A 22,514-nucleotide genomic window follows, 5' to 3' on the forward strand; every position below is an offset into this window, starting at 1 on the left:
TCATTCCCATTCACAAAGTATTCTCCTTTTTTTTACTGTCCGACGTATGGCTAGGATTCAAATCAATCTCCAACAGTATGATTAGTAAGTATTTTTCATTTCAAAATTCTTTCTCCTTGAAAATCAAAAGAGCTTGAGAAACTTCTTGGGAATTATCTCCTCTTTACTTAAAAAAAAAAAAAAAAAAAAAAAAGGTCTTCCTTCCTAGAGCGTGTAAAGAGTGAATGCATTTCTACAAGAGAAAAAGGCGGTATGCTGCAGCAAATTAAATTTTATGTACTTTTTCAGTGCCTTTCTACTATAAAGGCAACAGAGTAGCTATTGTTTCACATAATCTGTCACCAGAAAGATTGTCCTAGGCAAAAATGCTAAACCGTTATAAGGAATTCAAAGAATTCAAAACCTTAAAGAGTTCAAAGCTCAAAACGTTCTACTTGAGAGGCTACTGAATCTAACAAATAAGGAACATTATTGCGTTGGTCAAATAGAGTCCAATGATCATAGTAAAGTTTGCCCCCATATTTTTGGACTGAATTTGGTCCATAATAATTGGTTATTTAAACCTTCCCCACACCTCCATTTTTTTTTTGTCTAACCTCTATTAATTTAAGAAATCTACATTTTATAAATATTTAAGACTGTATGACATTTATTTATTAACCAACTGCCATAAAGACTATTTGAAATTAAGAGGGGTTTGTAAATCATGATGCATTATTTAATGTCCTGAAAGATAGTTGAGATAATTATTAATTATAGTTAGGTATTATTGTTGTGATGGCTAAACATGACTGGAATGAGAAATGTGGTTTAAAATTCAGCAAAAACAACATATGCACAGTGGTTAGAAATACAAATATTTCTTAAAGTAGTTTAACTTAATTTTAATGAACTACAAAGCAAATCTTCAAAGATTTATTCATTATTCTTAAGTTTCTGGATGCGTAGAGGCCTAAAGAACATAAATATAATCTGACAGAATACTGCAAATCAAAAAAAAAAGAAAAGTTAATTTTCTCTATGCCATGATCTCTTGTTATAGCCTAGTTATGAACTTTTCTGTGAATGAACATGTAAGTAGATGCATTGGTTCCCATAAGAGTTGTACTGATGAGGTTAAGATACACTGTTCTCAGGTCAGGTTAATGTTTGTCTTCTGAAAAGAATTTTTCAGTGCCTTTTTTATTTTTTTTTCCCTCACTTGGTTAACAGCAAGCACAATAAATATTGTGTTATATGAGAATGACTGATAACAGAGAGGCTGTTTGTTGTTATAAGCCATTCTTCTTAGCACAAAATAGACTGCTTTCTATAAGATAAGTAGAATGCTTTTTCAGTTAAAAAGGTTCCAGTTTCTCTAGGTCTTTACACTCCTCCGAGATGTAAACCTGTTCTTTAACAATACAAGCAATGTCTAGGCTTGTTAGCGTAGCCTCCCATGATAATATTTCTTTATCCTAATAAAGTGAAAGAATATGTAGTATAATAACTCACTCTGCAACCAGGTTAACTTAAATATTTTATTAAGACAGGGGCCATTAGACTGTAGCTGCAGTTAGATAAAGCAAAATTCAGTGTTAACCATATCAGGATTTTCTCTGACACCTTTCCCATATTGCTTTACATATTTTTTTGTAATACTTAAGAAATATTTCTCCCAAGTGTCACTGTGATCTCTTTCTTATAAATGTCTTGTGCTAGAATTGCCCCTGCAATGTACAACTCTACAAACGAAAAGTTAATATACTGAACAGCTTTAATCACCTACTGTAGCTCAGATAAGCCAATATTAAAACACATTTATGCATGAACAACTAATAACTAATAATTGAAAGAAATTACATGCAACCCTAGAAACCATTTCTTAATTGTAACTCATTAAAATAAATTATGGTATATTATCCCAATTACAATGCTGAAAATAGAATTTAGCAGCAGTTGTTCTGTCACTTTACCCTTCATTTTAGCTTTTTATGGCAGATATGTTTTGAAAATAATTTCTCCTAATCAGATGGTGTTATATATTACCAGCTAGTAGCTACACCTCTTTGCAAAGCTTATCCTTAGAGAGACACTGGGTTAAGCATTAAAACTTACACTCATTAGAGCTAATTGAATGTTATTGGCGTGAACATGAAGAGTTGCGGTGGTTCAAACAACATAGAGATATATAGATACTTATAATTGCATAGCTTTCTCTTGCTATATTTATTGTAGGCCATACAGTATTATTCTAGAAAGCTGATGTTAAAAATTTGATTGAACCTAGATGTAAGCTAAGTAGCCAATGATTTATTTGTTATTATTAGAGCCAGGCTTTGGGGCTTTTGCAATGACGCCTCTAACACTAAATATAAAACTGCACTGAACTTTCCAAATGCTGTCTAATCATTCATATACTGTGTGAACATTGCCTTTGCTATAAAATCAACTATTGGGAACCTCAGTGCTGCTCCCGAGCATCATCAATTGATTGCTTCACTTGAGACTGGGGACATCCAGCAAAGGACCCAAAGGAGAGCAAGCCAAATAGGGAACAGTTTGAGCATCCACAGTTCCCAGAAATTATGGGTGCTAAGACTTTCTGGATTTGGTTTATTTAATGAGAAGGATTAGTCATTTTCTTGAATTCAGTAATCCACAATGACTACAATATAAAACGTCCGGTTCTCTTGCAATGCAGTTACAATGTACCACCTACTTGCTCTTTGTTTTTAAAACCAACATCTTTGGAGCAAATACAATAAACAGGAAAAATCCTATTTCAGTCTAATCTGAAATTAAATTAATTATGTCAATTATGATACTGGTGTTTCAAGAATATGATTTTAATCTTATTTTCTAATCCTCATGGCTTCATTCTTGCCTTATAATAATTCTACTATCCCAAGTTGACTCTGAAAAGGATAAATGTAGCTTAAGGTTTGGAGAGGTCTATAGTGTGCAGTGGAATTAGTGAATTTTCTGAAGTAACATCAGAAAATGACCTGACAGAAAATATGACTGAAAATCTAATAGAGTTTATGGACAAGCTTCTTCTTCAATAAACTTATTTATATTTATTTAATAGCATTTGGCACCTGCAGAAATGGCTATAAACTTGTTACAATGGGTTTCCAGAACAGCTGCTGGGTGGGTGGATTTGGGGATTTTGGCAGATTGCTGTCCTCTGTTCCCTTTTGCCATGATCTCTGCTTACTATCAGCATGATTGCATTACTGACTCTGGCCTTCCAAGCGTTTTGGGGCTAATAACCTAAATGTTTTTCTACTCTCACCCCAGCTTGAAATACATGTCTCCTTTCAGCTGTTAAAAGAATGTGTGTCCTTCAGGAATGTGTGAAATACAAACAATTAGTGCTTGTCAGGGGAAGGAAAAGGAGAAAGGGGACTGATCCAGTGCACATTACAAATGAAATTGGAAGTTAGAGACATTTGTTTAGGCCCAGGAAACATAAAAGCTACAAAACAATTTCTATTTTCAGTGACATTATTGTAAACTAGGAGCTGTCTCGTCTTGTTTCTGCTTTCTCTGGAGGAGTGCTGTACTACATAACTGAACAAGTGTTTTTTGTAAGTTGAACTTTAGAGACTTTGTAGAACAAAATATCTTTTTGCCTCACTTATTGTTTCTCTACAAAAGGAAGAAAAAGGCTTTATACCAGGAACTCTCTGTCATTTAAGTTATCTCCTTCCATCCATAATACTGTTTTATAGACTGACATAAAAAGTAGATAAAAAGAGCTGGTACTATTAGATGAACTCCCTCAATCTCTGGTTTACTTGTGTTTTCCTGGAAGAAAAAAAAAAGAAAAAAAAAAGAAGCCACCATGGTTGTTTATTTTAAAAGTGATTCCATTTTTGTTTTACTCGTGTTCACTACAGATTACTGGGACTGAAAAGTGAAAACCTGGGAAGAAAAGGAGGAGCCTGGAAAAACACTGGAAAGAAAGAGAAAGAGAAGAAATGAGACGAAATCAAGAGAGGGGTATGCTAAGAAGCTGAGGTAACCAGAAGCATCATGAGTGCATCTATATGGATTTGAATTATTAAAATAGCTCCTTTCCCTCTCAGAAATATCCCCAAAGTTTCTGCTAAATGAATGCATTCAACCACTGAAATATTAGAAACAATCATAATTAAGAATTAAAGTTGCTCTCTAGCTGCATCATCTCTGGTGTCTAAGCTGTATGGTATGCTCTTTAATTATGCTATATCTTCCAAACTTTTACTACAAATTAGGTATCTAATCTAATGGAATAAAGATCACAGGATGGTTGCTGTTCAATCTTTTCATTCAGGATGATGAAGATACTAAATTATATTTTGCTCTGAATATCCATGATTTCTATTGCTGTACATGTTCCATATCTATTCATTATTATGTTGCTATTCACGTTCTTGAATGAGAGTCTGAGGCTCAGAATGATTGAGGCTTGAACTATAAGATTTCCACTGCTTTTGGAAATCTGGTCTGAGGCATGCAGGATCTGAATTTTTAGGCAAGCCAGGTCTTGCTTATGACCTTTCAGCCAAATCTGGCCTTCTGGACAGTCAGGTCACCTGTCTCTTCTGTAGGAGAGACAACAGCTGTTTGAGTACAAAATAACAAATATATCCTTTCTCCACGTCTGGTTATAGTCCAGTGAATAGGGGGAAAACAGCTGCTGAGCACATAAACTTTTCCTAACTGTAAATGCTGCCCTCCATTTCACCTTGTATACATGCAAAAGGATGACTTTGACTCCACATTCCCTCAGTTTTTGGCATTGTTGCTTGCCCAAGCAGTCACATACAAGTTACCGTAAATAAAGCTATTGCTGAGAGGTAGTCTTCTCTATTTTTCCTCCCTTTTTTTTTGAGAATTTCCATGCTTTTCCAAGAGAAGTGGCTGTTAGGTCCTCAGACCTGAAATAACTGGCTGCTGAGTTTGGCTCATGCCATTTTAGCAAAGTCAGAATTTTAGGTCATCATTTATGCATTCAGAATGCAAATGCTTTTGACTTAGTTATATCTACTGGTCTTCAGTCCTTTAAAAAGCCAGACCACAAATCGCTGGAGATCCAAGTGGCCCCTAGAGGAACAGTGTGATTTAAATTAATTCTCTGAACCTCAGAATAATGGTATGATGAAGAGAACACACAAACATGCAAAATATTTTTTTTTCAACATGGTGCTTAGTTGCTAGTTAACCAGAGGTTAATTCTTTCCTTGTCATGACAACTATGCCCAATGTACTAGTCCAATACTGAATTCCTCTAGTGCATCACACTCACATGTGCTGTTCTCTCATATGTTCCATTCAGGTCAGAGACTGAACACAAAGAACTGTTTTTCATTTCATTTAAGAATTGTTACACATTGCTGCGGCAGGGGAGAGGTGGAAGTATGATGACAGTTTAATGGGTAAGGAATCATTTATGTTTCTTGTATTGCTAATTGAATATGTTATATTAATTGACATATTCTAGTACAAATGAAAACAGGATTCCATCTCAGGAGATTTAGAATAAGATATATGGAACGGGTTGACCAGGGAACTGGTGGAGTCACCGTCCCTAGGGTTGTTTAAGGAAAGGTTGGACCTGGTGCTTAGGGACTTGATTTAGTGGGTGACATTGGTAGCAGGATGCGGTTGGACCAGGTGATCCTGAAGGTCTCTTCCAACCTTAATGATTCTGTGATTCTATATTTCAAAATTACTTGGTACTTATCCGCAGATTGAATTGCTGCAGAAATGAGATTGAACAGTTATCTGCAAATTTATCTTCAACTCTATCTTCATATAGCCTGTATAGCATGAAATCAACGATTCAAAATACCAGATTTAAATCTAGAATTTGCTTTATTACTATAGGTTGCAAGTAGCATGTTCTATAGCAGCCAAATAGCCAAATACAAGCCTCAGCAGGCAATGGTCCTTGTGTTTGTAGCCCTTGGGTTTGAAGAGAAGAAAAAGAAAGACCTCTGTGACTTTTATTGCTGTTAGAGGAATGTCCCGTCTCTGTTAGATAATTTCATTGGTTTAGATAGAAAACCAGAGAAAGTAAAATACTTTTTTTTTTTTTTTTAACCCACCCTCTCCTTTTTAACATAACTCCTGGTACAGTTATTTTATAACCAATATATATTTGGCCAAATTAGGATTAGGATGAAGTAAACAAGATTCTGTGGGACTGAAAACCAAGAGTTTATTAAAGCAAGAACTTTATCAGTACCCACTGAGATAATTGCATAGTCTTGTAATTAAAAAAATAAAGATAATTGCATAGTCATAGTAATACAAAGATGCTGTGGAAAGGGACAAGGATCCATATGAAAAATATTTGTTTGTATGAATAGAAAGGACAGTTATTTGGAGCAGTGGAAACACTAGAAGCATGTTACACTATAACTCAAATTGCACTGTGGGTTTAGGTTAGTATTAAAGTAAATGTAAATTGTGTTCTCCTACTCTGTGTCCAAGAAAACCACAACACACTGTTGATATTACACTAGAGCCACTCTTTCATCTCCTCATTACCACTGGAGCTAGCAGAGATTGTGGTTTTACACTGCTGCCATCAAGAGACTTTTCCCCCAATAATAGTGAAATTCTAGTTGTTCAAAATACACTGAGTTCATGTTATCAGTATCTCTGTAAGTAAGTTCTGTAATCTTCCACATAGCAAGAGTGTAGCTTGCCTCCTTCTTCTACTGCACATTCCTTTTGTACAGGAGCTTTGCCATACACAAATTTTCCTGCTGCTGCTGTTTAGCAGAGACTATTTCAAAAAAAAAAAAGACAAAAAAAACAACACACACTTTTTTTTTCCAAATGATGTTTCAAATGAAACATAAAAAGCATAAGATAAGAAGTAAGCATTAAAAAAAAGAAAGTCAAACTCCTTTCTAATCTTTCTCCAATAGACTTATAATGGCTTTTATCATTTTAATACTGGAAAACAAATGTTACTATTACAGTAACCTGAATTTAACCTCATGACACTGCTCTGAGGGACAAATATATCATTATTTCCATTTAGCAGTGGTAGCCTGAAGCATAGATAGATTTGTGTGTTTGGCCCAAGGTCATGTAGAAATGCTGTAGTAGAATTATAATTAGAGGCAAGATCTGACTGCTAGTCTAATAATTATTAGCTATCCTTTCTATGCCATTAATGGTAATGGGAAGCATTTATACTCACCTAGGAGAACAGTAGCCTGAAGAAATGTTTTTTTCCAACCATGATAGAAAAGAATCTGGTGCATTCTGTAAGGATTCCTCTTGGCCTTAGCTAAACTTGTCTGGGCTTAACCTCGGTAATAAAAAAATCAAAGAGGTTGCTAAGTGAAATTCTGCTCTCCATAGTGCCTGTACAATTAGCATTGTGAGGTACCAGCTTTCTGGCACTTCAGTATTCCGGGCCAAATATCTTCTGTTTAAAAATAGAGAGGTACTGTCTTCACCTGGCCTTCCAAGTCCGTTCTAGACACAAAAAGTCTGTCTGGTTACCAGTGGTGTATGCATCAACAATGATAGAGATTATCTGCATGATACTTGCTGTAGTCAGCTAATCTTTTCCTGGTCCACAAAAGGTAGAAGGACTTCTTGCTCTTCGGAAAGATAAGGAAAACAAGATAGCTGATTAGTCAGAGTGTCAGAAAGATATGGCAGTAGATGAGGTCAAAGAAGGAGATATGTCATTCTTTTGTTTCTGTTGCTGTTTGTCTATTTTCTGTAGTGGAACAATGCTTTCAAGGCTCTACATTGCCAGAACTGACAGAGTGCACGGGGACACTTTTCCAGCTTGCTTAATTTATTCTACAATATGAGGTCCTACTAAGAAAAGGACTGAGCTACAACTATCAAAATTTGTAAGTTTTCAGTGCTTATACTTTTGACACCTGGATCCTCCATAAAAATACACATTTCATATGCCTAAGATACAGATAGATGGAGCAGGGATGTCACAAAAGAAATCAGAACTTCAATTAAAATTTTATAAGAAAATAAAAATCAGTCTTAGATTGGCAAAATATTTCTTTGAAGCTTCACTATGTTGCTTTAAAAAAAATCTGTGACGTCTCTATATATCACAGGAATCTCTTTGTATTGCAAAAGATTGCCACTTACATGGAAATGAGAACTTTTATTCCAACATAGCAAGTGATGCAGTTCCACTAGCAGATACTGTGCATGAAAACATCTCTATAAGATCTTTGTAAGATGTGAGGGAGTATTAAGGGGTGGGGTTTGGGTGTGTGTGTGTGTGTGTGTTTTCTGTTGTTCCAGTGACATGTCATTGAAGTTAAGTTTATCACTCTGCTAAAATGTCTCACTCTATGTAATTTGATAGTGGTAGCAAAGAGGGGACCAAGCTGTTTATATAAGACATATGTTATACTCTAAATAAAGGTTTTTGTAATCTAACTGCTAATAAAGCTCCACGCCTTGCTGACTCCAAAGAAATATATATACATATATATATAGTATAGTAATGCCACCCAATAGATGGCAGTATAATCTTTATAATAAAGGAGTTTTATAGTGAGTACAGAGACATTTGGGATGAATTTCAGTTTCTGGCTGCCAACTGACAAAAGAAATATGGGAGTTTTTGTTTTAAAAAGCAGCACTATTGGAAAACATAGCAGAGTGCATAGTTTTCTAATAGGACTTTTGTCAGTTCTACTTAATGCAATCACAATTTTGTTCCTTGGGCATGCTGTTATTCTCACTAATCAGGATTAAAAAGTACAGCTTGAATGGTTCCAAATGATCACTGATACTTGACTATAAAAGACTTTGTTTCTTTTTATTGAACAAAAGCTTAGAAAGGGGAAATTTTAACTCTTATTAGAGTTAGAAATATGTATGCAGATAATGTACGTGCATGTGTACACACGTGCGCACACAACTGTTCAGTCTTCAGGTTGTCAAATAAAAAAAAAACAACACCTTCCTCTAGGAAAATTTGTTTCTAAATATACTGTTGCTGCATAGCTATTATTTTGAAAAGAATGATGAATAGAACTGTATATGAAAACAAATTCTCTTGCTAGAGAAGATGAACCCATGTCAGTCTGCATTCTTGACATTAGGGAAAGATGAACACTAGAAACATGAACACTAGAAATGGGAGCACTTCAAGATCAGAGATATCTCCATTTATGAATAATTTATAGCTTTGAGAACAATTATTTCCTAATTTGAGGGAAAACTGAATGTTAAGTGATGGATTTGCAAATTTTATTTGAAGAAAATATTTACTTCAAGCTTTCTGTTGATCCTGATCGCCAGTCCTATATTTATAGCAAGAAAGATACCCTATTTGGGAATAAAAAGAAAGGCAATTCTGTGATCACTTTTTGGAATAATCCCCTTTCTCTCAGAATGAAAAGGTTAATAGTTCACTAGGTGCTTTATCTTATGTCAATATTATGGGTGTTTCTAATTTTGGATTCAGAAAATAACTGAACATGATTACCAGAAATACCACACCACACACACATACAGACCAGGGTAGGACTATTTTCTCAGTATTAACCAGCTTACATAATACAGACTGTCAGTAAAATACTCTTGCCACATCCATTCTTCTAGATATACATATTACACTTCAAATAAATCACTCTATATGTGTATATCTGTACCTATACATGTTTCTTTATGGTTGCTAAAATAGAACTGCAGTTTTTAAAGACAGTAGAAAAATGAAACTTCAGTTTGAAAATTATATTACCCTCTATCAGATGAGAAAAGCTTTCTTTCCAGCATATCTTGTAACATTTCATGTCCTTCTCCCACTGAAATGCCTTGACTTTCATCAGGGCAATTTGAATTAAGCAGAGAAACCCCTGTGCACCCATAATTAGAGACGATTGTTAAATATTGTAGGTAGTGCATGATTTTGGAATAATTAAACCCACAAATTTCATAATGCAATACTATTCTGATTTGAGGGAGGAATTTTCTGAAATATTCTCTTTGTAATAATTCAGATGAAAGTATAACTTATATTACTGATAAATCGTATGTAAATAAAGGAACGGTTGGATGGAGTTTTTTCTAAAGAATAATTACCTATAGTTCAAAATGTTGTTCAAATTGATGATTGATACTTAATTAGTCATCTATGGAATCACTATCTAATGATTTAGCAACATGGAAACTAATAGTACACTGCGTAATATTAAACTTATAGTATAAGCATAGGACATAAAATGGGCAATCAGAAGCAAAATGAAAGTAAGATGGTTCTGAAATTCTGCAAATACGTGGTGGGGAAATGAATGACGGTTCAGTTCAAATCACTGTCTTCTAGGAAGGCTACAGTGAAAATACTAACGAGCAATTGGAATCGTGGAGCAACAGAAATACTTTACTGTAAGAGGAAACTACAGTTCTTTTACTGAAGGTGAGGGGAGGACATAAGTAGATACACTGGAGACTATTTGTAAATCTGGTTGCCTAGTTGTATTAATTTTGGTTTTGAAAGGTGATTCTGTCTCCTTGCACTCTGTCATTGTGGTTTTATACAGAATCAATGAAAGACAGAATGGGGGTAAATCCTTCAGCAAAAGAGGAAAGGGAGGGGAAGGAAAAAAAAGAAGAATAGTATTGCAGAGACCATTTTAGCTCTTCAGAGGTCCCTCAATCAGGATGACATAAAAAGTTTAAAAAAAAAAAAAAGAGAAACACAGCACATTTGCTTTCAGTTTAGGATCTGTATCTTCAATGTTGAGTCTCCCAGGAAATAAAGGATGTGATGTCGTACTCTACTAGTACAAAAAAAAAAAAAAAGTGAAGAAAGTGAGGGTAATTGCTTTATTTGGCATTGATCCCACCAAATTTTAAGTACTTAACTGAGGATCCTAATTAAGAGTGTAGTTGTCCTAGGTTCTCATATAATCAATAGAGAGAAGCTTCTAGAGGGCTATTCAAGTCTTGCATTAACTCAATCACTGCAGGGGAAGCTGTCTTTCTCTGCTGAGTCTTAATCAGCTTTTGCCTAACAAACATTTGTTAGGTTGCTTCACATTAGAGAGGGTGAGACCAGACCTTAAATGTTGAGAAGTGGGCTCTTGAGGTGGTTTGTTTCTCCTTTTGTGCTATACTGAATGGAATTTGTTCTTTCCTCTTCTGCCTTTTATTCTATTCTGTAGATTGGTCTGCTTTTCACGTTTGGGTGAATTGAGTGAATACAGAAATCAAAACATTTGACTCAGAACATGCTTCTCATCAAGGATTAAAAAAAGAAAAAGAAACAAAATCATAACAGCAGTCCCTTAATGTACCTGAGAAAGTACAGTATTTTCTTAAGACCTTTAAACAGAAGCATGAAAGGTAATGGACACATACTCTGTCTTGAACTGAACTCTCTCAGGGTGTTTTGTCCTTAAAGTTATTTGTAGTTCCTGTTTGCCAGGTATGTTGTCATTCTGACTTATATGTGAACACTGAACTCTTTCCCGTTCACTAACGTAACATCACTGTGGGTAATAGCCTGTGATGGAGTTATTTGCTATTTTTGAGCAATTACTTTAATCATTTCTTGTGTTCTCTGTTTCAAATTCCCTGCTGTTATGAAAGCCTAGAGAGTCTCAGACCTAAAGACGGGAACTGGAGACAGAGTTGATGAGTTACTGACATCCATCTCAGCCCTACATTCAACTGGTGAGATCAAGAACTTTAGGTTTGATGTGAGGTTTTTGAATTGCTTGGACCAGGCTTGGCTTTCACTCTAAGGTCTAGCTCAGGTTGCTTAAAATGGCACAGGCATTTTTTTTCCCTTAACAAAAGAAACAGAACATTATTTTTAGATGCCTGAAGGGCTGTCTGTCTGACTCACAAACCAACCCATGTAATCAGCTTCAGAACTTAATAACATTGTTCAAGTGAGCAGGGATGCAGGCTGCAAGATTAAAGAAAGTCAAATGCACATAACAGCTCACTTCAACTTTGCAATCAGACAGGTAATTATTATTTCTCAGGATGCCATAGTCCAGCAATTATAAAATTTAAATATTAATTTTAGAAGTCTTAATTATAGCAACCAGAATAGTTCTGTTCAAAATAGTCCCAAAAATAACTTTGCAAAAAGCTAATAGCAATTTACCTGATTGAGGAACAGGTAGAGATTTAATTAGAAATGGAAAATGCAGTTCGCTTCTATTTGCATAGTAAACAGAAGAAGAATTTGATCTTTTGGGGGAAGTTTTTACTTGTTTTTTATTATTGAAATAATAGGTTATCAACAAATTCACAAAAAATAAGGTTCGATTGATGAACATAAACATATGATTTGCCTTGATTTATGCCTGATCTGTGTCTATTTTATTTATCTGTAAATATCAGATACATAATTAAGGTATGTAAACAAAGATTTTTACAGCATCCATTTTCTGATATGTGGAAATAACATAGTGTGCTGATTTGCTTCTCAATGTAAATCTGTCTTGAAACGTATACTTCCCTGGGGAGTAAATATTATATAGGTTTTTTTTTTGTTTGTTTGTTTGTTTTTTTTCCTTTTTGTCTCAAAGAGTGGTTGTGCAAGGAGAGGTAATGCTTTGTTTCTGTGGTTAACACATCTAGTGAGATTTAATGTCTTCACACTGCAGCTAATGTACTCTCTATACTGATTGTCTATACTGAGAAACCCAATTGAAACATTTTGGCAGTAAACTCAATGGTGTTACCAGCAGTACTAATCCAGAAGGCCATGCCATCATAAATACATAACAGTTAAGGTTCATCGATTAATACTGTAGAATTTAGAGACTGCAGCTGTGATTATACCAGGCTCCATAAAGCCTGCTGTAGAGACTGCATGCTATAAAAATACAAGAAAGCAAATAAGAAAGTATATTCCCTATTTTACAAAATGGGAGAACCAAGTCATATAAAATTTAAATAATTTGTTTCATACCCCACAGAATGTTACTTGATTCTTTTCTTAACTACACTGTTTCAGTTAATTCAGATCTTTTCCCCCTTTCATGTGTTTTATTGAACTAAGTCATATTCCCTCCTTTCTTTATGGAGCACAGAATATAAAGTCTTCATTTTTCTATTTCTTTCATTTTTTTTTTCTTTCCAGTTGTCAGGATTTATTTTTGAGGATGTCATTTGCAACCTACTGTGACCCTCTCTCTGAGTTTCCAAAATTGCTATGTCTTAGCTGATGTAAGAATTATTACAATATTTCACATTAGTCTTTATTTACCTATGATAGATACAGAAAAAAAAATGGTTTGTGATTAAAAAATAAAAAATAAAAATGTTTACCATGCAGTGGAGGGGATATTCAGAATCTTATGCTGTTAGAGCTGGTGTCAACAGTTCAAGAAGATGTATATTTATTTTCTCTTTATTGCATAACAAGAAACTTTGCTTAAAGGAAAATAGTTTTATTGTTCTGAGAGAATTTTTGTAATTTAAAGATTCAATACTGTGGGCTTGAGGGTAGAAAGAAGATCAAGCAGATGAAATTCTTTCTAGCTTGGTAATTTTATCATTTTACTGAGATTGGAATTCAAGTATTTGTTCAAGGAAGTAATTACTAAATACAAGGTAGAATAAGACTTGAAGAGTGTGGGAGAGAACAGCAAGTAAGGACCACTGGAACATGGAAAACTAAGGTTCATTCCACAAAATTAAATCAGCTTCTGTGTGTGCTAACAATAGACAGCTGGGCCCTCTGCATTGCTTTTGCTCATCATGACCAGAAATTTTGTTTGGGGCATGAGATATTTTGTGGATTTTAGTGACTGAATCTCTTCACAAATGAACAATTTCTGATGAAAGTTTTTAACTGGGGAATTTCTGATTAGCTGTGGACGATAGGAGGAGTTACTTCAGGACTATGCAAAACCAGTCTACATCCCAGCAACCCTGAAAGCATCCCCCTCCTCCACTGAAAAAACATTGGTCACTTTTTCTACTGCAGCTGAATTAACCAGAAAAGATGCAGTGGAAGCAGTGGCAGTAAATTACATAAACTGTGTGTTGCCCCAAGCCCTATCTGAATTAATCTTTTCTCTGAGATATGTGTCCTGAATTTAGATAACCATACTAGCCTTTTTTATACTGTAGAAAATGTAGAATACAAATACTTTGTGGAATACAATGTAAAAATAAATGATCCGATGACTCATCTTTAACATAAAGCATGGCTTCTAAAATAGAAGGAACCTTTCATGATTTTGGAAATGGCTTCTCATGGTCCCTGATAAATTATTTTTTCTTTCTCCAAGTGGAAACCAAGTGAACGGTGTTGAGAGCCATCAGAAAGAGGTAGTCTTTACAATTTACGCCATTGGTCAGAAAATCAGTTCAGGACTGAGAAAGCTGCATATGTTACCAAGATTAGTTTACATGCTCTCACAGTGGTATCTGATTTTGTACAGGTGTTGAAACATGTTAGCTATGGAAATAGATTAAATATACCATCAAAAATAAAAAAGGAACAGTCACCAAAACCCAAATGGCTTTTTCTGACAATGCCTGAATGTACCATCTGTTTCCACTGCATTATAAATTGATGTAGAAAATTGATATGCAGTGCTATTTCTGGGTAGCTTCTCATTTGCATTTGCTTTTGTTAAAAATGGACTTAACTGAAAACCATCACACTGAAATCTGCCAGACTTTGGAAGGAAGTGTTCAAACCAGCCTGGGGTCTTCCACCCCAAAGCTGGATCCACATCTAAATGGTGCAGCTGCCCACATATGTATAGTGTGCTAAAACACAACTTTGGATCTAGACACCACACAGCTTGTCAGATGTTCAGGCTCCTGATCCAAATTGTCCACTTTTATTTAGGACTGTAACAATTGAATAATTATAATGACATAAGGCTTACCACCTAGCTACATTAAATAACCATCTAATCATTTAACTCAGGCAGCCAATAAGTAATAACAGTATGGTTACTTTTACCCAATACCAAGAATACAAACTCCGTCTTCTTTGACTTAATATGTACAATACTATGAAATCACTGTATAACAGTTTGCCATGGTCATGATTGTAATTAATCTCAATGTAAATCAACATCCCAAAATATCATTTCATCCGGTGGCTGGAGGGAGCTGCTTCCGAACCCTGTGTAATAGTCCAATCATTTCCAGGCAGAAATGGAGCAGCCAAAATGCTCCTCAGACCTAAGCTGGTGACATATTGTCTCTGCTGGAGACTATACTGGGCAAGAGCAGATGTAGATGAAACTCCTTCCTGACATCTGCTTCTTTCTCTATGTGACCTGTGTTGGAGAGGCTTAAGAGATGACAGATGCAGGAACCAGTTACAAAAGCTACATGTCTGTGCTGGATATGTCTGCTCCATGCCCAGATGTATTTGTGTAGCAACTATTTACATGGTTTTGCTTCACAGAAGAGTAAGCTTTATTCCAAAAAGCAATATCCTCTCTCTTCTGTCCTCTAATAATTCTGAAATAAGATTTTCCTTTTTTTTTTTGGGCCTCTCTGTTCATTATTATATTTGTTTTAAGTGCTTCTGGAAGGAAAAAATCAGAAAAGTTTGCATTTATCTCTTATTTGAATATTCTACTTCAGTGTTATCACCTAGGTTAGCTACCTCCTGAAAATGAACTGATTGCTCTTGATTTCCAAGGATCTAACTCGTGATGTTAGTAACCGTTCAGGAAGTCAATAAGACACAGATCATTTGCACATTTAATTAAATCATATTTATCCTATTAGTAATTTTTCAAATGCTGTTGCATCAGAGAGCAGGAAAAAATAATAAAACGTGAAATTAAATAGTTTAATTTACCATTAGACATGCCTGTCTGTGAGCTTTGAAGACTATCAAACTCCAAGCAATAAATGCATGCTCATTCTGTAGCCATGTCTAGGCAAAAAAAAAAAAAAAAAAAAAAAAAAAAAAAAAAAAAATTAGACTCTTTTTCCTGTTTATACCATACATTTCTTTAGAAGGAGTACAAACCTGGAGTTGTATTGTGTTTGGATGGATGATCATGGAGTAAGACTGCAGGTCTGCCCTACACTCTAGACATAGATTCAGATAAATAAAGCCACAGGTATCAGATGACAATTTTTCTGAAAATGAATGCTCTTTCATTTCCCCCTCCCAATGTTATTTAGCAAGGCCTGTAAAATTTTACTTTGAAGGCCGTAAAAAAATGGTACCTCACCATACTTTGTAGGGTCAACTGAAATTTTTTCCAAGTTTCTGAGGCTGGAAACATAAAGGACGAGACTTAGAGAGGCATTTTAATTAGAGGGGTGGATAAATTCATAAAAAATGGCAAAATACCCATTGGAATGTTTCTACTGGAAGAAGAATTTGTTTATTCCTACTAATTTTCCTGATTAATGGTTTATTCAATTAAATATTTGATGGACACTGCTGAACATACTTTTGAAAAGACTGAACATCAGAAGACATTTTTTCCCCTTGACTCTTTCTGAAGAGCACAGGGAATTATTAGGCATTTAAATGTATAAAAAAGCAGACCTATTTAATTCATTTGATGAACATAAACCAGTTTCCAGTCCTCTTCTCACAAAGACCTACAATAACCAATAACTGAATGTTTGTTAAGAACTCATTTAACAATAGAGAAATGAAGTAAAACAGAAAGTAAATTAATTGTCCAGGGTCACAGAAAGAGTAACTGACTGAGATGTCAATTAAATCAATGTGTAGCAGTTTCTTTTTAATGTACATGTTATTCTGTATTTTATAGGCTTAACCTGATACTTTAGTGAGATCATGCAATACTTGGTCAAGAAAAAATTTAGCCAGATTTTCTGCTCTGGATTTACTCCTGGGAAAATCGCAGCTGTGTTATGTGAAGGACTCAATCTATAACTGGTTAGATAATCTTTTTCCCACTAGAAACTCTAAAGATAAAACAACTTTAAATCAGTGTTAAAGCAACATTAAAGGAGTATTGATCCTATTGAACGATGAAAGTGTATATGTTGTGGTTATCTTATCCATCAATAAAATATATAGACAAAAGAAGCTTACAATCCTTGTGGTGGTTGACAGCAGCAGTAAGAAAGCATTGGCAAATCAGAGACTTTTACTGATCATTTATATGCTAATATCTTTCAGTTAGGGGGGTCTGTGTCAGTGACACTCTCACCTCCAAGATATAGATGTGGAATGGTGGAAGTTTTGCTGCCAACTGATGAGGAACTGCCAATGTATTCCTACCTCTTGCATGCGAGCTTCATCAACTGGAGTGCTCAGCAGCTGGGAATAGCTGCTGAGCGTAGTAAATTCAAAACAATCAATTTTCCTCTTCAGCAGGTGATTTTTCCATTGGGCCTCCAAAAGAGTTAGAGAAATAAGATCTGAAGTAGATGTGTCTCATGCTGAAATAATCTCTACAACAACTTTAACCATTTTTCCATCTCCTGAAGATGTTGAAACATATGCTCTGTCTCTCAAGACCAATATGATGAATCTGTAGATAGCCAAGAGTGTATTAGTTACCACTCCAGCTAACGGTGGCATCCTAGGAGAATGATGCCGTAAGAATTGACTACTGTTTAACCCCTGCAGAAGTGATCTGTTGGAAGTGGTTTGGGTGTAATATGGGGGAAATCTTGTACTACAGCCATGCTTGTTCTGCAGAATTAGTGAAAAAAACTTTCAGTTTTGCAGGCTGCCAAAGTTGTAGCTTTTACAGGCACTGAGAACACCATGAACTTGAAATTTAGTCATTCTTAGAAATGATTTAGAAGCATTCTACCTACTAAGGGGTCTTGTCAGACTATTTTTTGTGGGATTATAGTTACATCTTCCTCACTTTCCTGCTTTTTTTAACCTACTGTTGTAGTGAAGTACATACAGGCTACAAAAGGAACCTGCCACACATTGGGGAAGGCAAGGAAAATAACTACACATGAGGTCTATGAACAGGGAAAAAATAAATATAATTTGAAAAAAGAAGTGGATAAATTATTTTCTTGCTAATCTTTGAAGGCTATAACAATGGTAAGTGTTGCATCCAATACCATGTGGAAAATAGTAGGTTTGCTGTATCTCTTTAAATTGTTCACAAATAATCTACTGAAAAAATTATTTCTGCCTTCAAAAAAAAAAAAGCTAACAAAAAACCCTACACAGATGATAGATTTTGAAAAGATATACATAAATGTGAATTTGTCAGTGAGTATAGTAGTGAAAATGTTACCCATCACTGCTTTTTTAATGTCTTTTATGATGTATAAACTTGGGGAAATAACTGATTAACTTCTAAACTGTATCACCTTGAAAGAGACTTTAACAAACCTGTTTCTCTTCCAAGGACATTAAACTGTATAATGCGTTCCTAATCTGAACTGTGGAAAGTCCAAGCAGGCAGACAGCCAAGCCTTCACTCTTTTCTTAAAAATTACAACTGGAGACGTTATTGGAAATATAAAAACACAATACATTTTTTTTTTGGTGCTGAATGGTAGACAGAGGGCTTTGGTGGGAAAATTGTTAGGCACCTTGCACAGTCCAAATATTATGATACAAGCATTATCAGAATAAAGTCCATTGCCTTAAAGTTCATTTAGTTTTGAATCCTAAATGACTGCCTTGATTGTTAATTTTTATACTCTGCCACCTGTACCATGCTGAATGGGTTAAATTAATATTTTATTTTTATATGTGCAACATAACTTATCTTAAGTAATTTCACCTAGTCATGCTTTACTTTGCTTGAATGACTTATTATGATAATTTTTGAGTGTTTGATTAGGTAACAGTTAACATTTAGATCCAAACCTGTCATATTGTCTCTTTTAGGGATGATCATGCAAGTATTTACAACCAGACATCATTTATTCTGAGTAGCCCAATTAACTGTGCTGTGAATAGACCTGGTTTCAAGCTGTATAAAGTGTTTCTCAGAATAGGACTTTAATTTTTAAGCATTTCAGAGGAAAAAAGTTGTGAACTGCCATGTAAATGCTCAATTGTACTGTTTGCACATTATTTAGCATTACATAAGTATGCTTTTCACTGCTGAATACATTATAGATTTCTGAGAGAGCACACAGGTGATGTTACATTTCTAGAATCTAGGAAGGGGCTTAATTGTTAGCTTCCTAGTTTTTGCACAGCTTGTATTTTCATAACCCTTGCAGTTGTCTTTAATGATTAACATTTGCCAATGTTTTAATTCTCAGAGCTCATCTATGCTCATTGATTGCATTAATGCACTCCTTTATTTGTAAATAATTCCATATTTTTCCTTTATTCCCAAAGTATTCACTGGGCTGTGTCTATTCAAGCCAAGTAGCCTATTGTATTAACTCCTTCTGTATCTATTCACAGGTATTATTTTGCCCCTTTCCCATTTACTCATAATTTTAAAAAGTTGGAACACTTCTTTTATGTTGCTTTATGTCATTAATATAGAAAGTAAAAAGATGGAGACCCTGCCTAATTAACTTCTCAATAGCTTCAAAAGATCTATTAACTGTCTGTTCACCATCTTTGTCCAAATCTCAGCAGTTGTCAAGGGGAGTACAGCTTTGTATAAAATCTGTTGATTTATCCTAGCCAAATATTATGCCCGTAGCATCTGCACTGTCTATTTTGTGCACTTCGATGTAGTAGTAAAAATAGTTTCCAAGATAGTGTCCACAGCTGGTTCAAAAATAAACAAATGTTTCAGATCAGATTCATAAATGCAAGTCTGTTTCTGAGGACAGGTGTCAAATTTTGAATAGCTGTGCTCCATAGTGAGCTACTAAGCATCAGTCATGAGCCTTCTAGCATCTTCTGGTTAATTGTACAAATGTTCACAAGTCTTAGATGTTTTAATTATTTGAGATGGATCAATTATGCATCTAAGAATTCCTCCTGGACATGCGGTGGGGGGCTGTGGAGGATTTGTTATTATTTGCAAGAAGGTTGTCAGCCAATATGAAAATTGAAACAGTGCAGCCTGAATTAGCAACCACCCACTATCCAAATCTGAGAACACATAAACCAAACAATTCACAAAAAAATAGCCTGCAAATTAGTTGTCTAAACTGTTCCAGGAAAGCTTACGCTTAGCACACGTATTAATGACGATGAGACTTAGCTCATGAACAATTCATAAATCTAATCGAACTAACTACGTAACAAGTATTATTCATGCAAAACAGAGAGATAGCTCTATTAGCTTCCTGTTGTCAAGGTACATGGAAACTTATACAAAAGGCTGTGCTCTTCAAGTCTGTCCTCATTTGGCTTTTTCTGCACAGATAAATTGTGATTGAAATTAAATAACCTGGTTTACAGTTTTTATGGTTAGCCCTGGGCTTTTCTTCATGTAATGAGTATTTCTGGGCTTCCTGAATTATAGCACTACATGTAGAGGTTTTCCACAGACCTCCACCGTGTAAAACAGGAGCTCTGTGCTTTTCTCATATATCTGTATGGATGACTTCTGTGTTTTTGCACATAAAATTGTAAAACCACACTGAAGATAGCTCTGTTAGTGTGTAAGAAAAAAATCATGTTGGAAATCATTGTGTATTATCTGCCTTGTCATTTAAATGTTCCTCATCTTTAAAAGTAGACAAGAACATATCCTTTTTCCTGTATTATTGATAGGGCTGAATCTTAGTCTTTTCTTCTGTTCTGGCTTTGATTGTAAATTTTCTTACTGCTTTTTCTTCCTGCATTCATTTCTATACAGTGTTTTTTTTCAGTAAAAGAAAAATCATCCTCAGCTATTCACATGTTGTGAACATTTACTGAGCACCAGTTTACTCTGTTGAAATATTCTGTGCTATTTGATGTTCATTTTGAGTTTCATCCATTATTGTTCACTTGTTTTAGCAATCACAGTGATTTATGTTTTCCTTCTGCTTTCCAAATGCTTATTTTAGAAACATTTTCTATTTTTTTTAATGTTGTTCAATGATGAAACTTATGGGGACATACCATATCAGGGTTATTTTGTGCACTCCGTTTGTCTCGGAAAATGTGGAATATTTTACCTACTGCTACACTTCAGTTACTAAGGAGTTAATGCAGTGATTGCATTTTGAAGGTGTCTAGAAACCCTACCAAGGATCAGAGCCCAACCTCCAATCCTGTGCAGAGCCACCCAGCTCCAGAGGAATACGAGGACGGGTTATTTTGTGAGAATCAGGGGAAGGTTCAGAGGGCTTGAGAGCGCCATGCAAAAGATGGTGCTCTCTGAGAACTGGGGTTGATTTATCTAAAGGACTGTAAAAAAGAGACCCAGGAACAATTTTCAAATATACAAAGGATTGTTTCAAGATCTAAGGGAATGAGTTATGTCCAGTGATGACCTTATACTGCATCAAAGGAGACTAGTTTAAGTAGAAAGCTTTTCTAATGTAAGAAGAATTAAGCACTGGAATGAAGTACTCATGGAGGCTGGAGGACCTTCCTCACTGGAGGCTTTTTATCACAGGTTAGAATCATAAAATCATTTATCAGTTGTTCATGCCACAGGTTGTGAGGTGGCCCTGTACAAGAATGAAGCAAATCAATTGATTGGGAAATTTTGCTTAGGTACTGAAGCTGACATGGGTTACACCAGACTGAGCATATGGAGCAGTTAAGCACATGGCCTTTGTACTGACCTTTTACAACTGCTCAGTGACTATTTCAATTTGAGTTGCATCTGACTGGTAAAGACAGTCAAACAAAGACATAAATACAAAGTCAAAAGAGGCAAAGGAATATTTGAATACTAATTTCGTTTCTGCAATTCCTGTAATTATAATTTGATAAGAACATAAATGCGTGTACAAAGTGCTCTAGCCTCAGTTTGTATAATGTGGATATAGAAAGAGGGTCAGCAGGTTATGTTCAGTAGGTGAAGGAAAGGCTAATAAATCAAAGAAAATGAAATATATGTTTTAGCCAATAAAACAGTTCCTTATACTTGTCAAAAAGTGTGTAGTTTGGTGTTTCCACATTTTGAGAGACCTCTTGAAATGCATGCCTTAATAGGTCTCTCTTCTTCTCAACTTACTTGTTACACTGTACAAATCAAATTTAAATTCACAAAATTATTAATGGCTAATAAAGGGCTGATGAGAAATAGTGATGTCCTAGATGGTTGCAAATTGTTCCAGTGTCACTGTCTACTTCTCTGCTCCAGTGCTTTGAAATGAGTCAGTAGTCAAAATTTAATTTGTTCAGTTTAATTAAATTCCACCTGAGTAAATATGTGTTGCACAAAGTTGAAGAAGATGCTGTAGTCTTCTGTGTGATGTATGCAGTTGAGATCTATTCTGATAGCATGCAGCCTTAGGATATAAGTTACTCTCTTCCACAAAGGTAAGCACCATATAAATACATAAATAACAACTTTGAAGGGCTTGTAAGGAAAATTATATAAAGAAAGCAAAACAAAATTGCGCACACAAGTATTTCTGAGTATGCCGTCATTATTCTTAGAATAATGAAAGTCATCAATAGATCAGAAGTTCATTTCACTTTCAAAACACAGTCCCATTAAGATTAGCAGCTTGTTTATTTAGTCTGATACTGTCCTGTCTCT

The 22,514-nt window shown here is 35.1% G+C and overlaps 1 long non-coding RNA gene across 1 annotated transcript in view; it reads left to right on the forward strand.

The window, feature by feature from the left end:
* Positions 1-22,514, forward strand: part of LOC125184564 (uncharacterized) — a 52,299-nt gene that overhangs the window by 22,438 nt on the left and 7,347 nt on the right. Inside the window, exons 3-4 of the long non-coding RNA XR_007168780.2 lie at positions 3,885-4,005; positions 5,306-5,405. This is a non-coding gene — a long non-coding RNA (uncharacterized lncRNA). The remainder of the gene's footprint in view (positions 1-3,884; positions 4,006-5,305; positions 5,406-22,514) is intronic.

The sequence above is a fragment of the Anser cygnoides genome, chromosome 4, assembly GCF_040182565.1.
Source record: "Anser cygnoides isolate HZ-2024a breed goose chromosome 4, Taihu_goose_T2T_genome, whole genome shotgun sequence".
In the NCBI taxonomy this organism is placed as follows: Eukaryota; Metazoa; Chordata; class Aves; order Anseriformes; family Anatidae; genus Anser; species Anser cygnoides.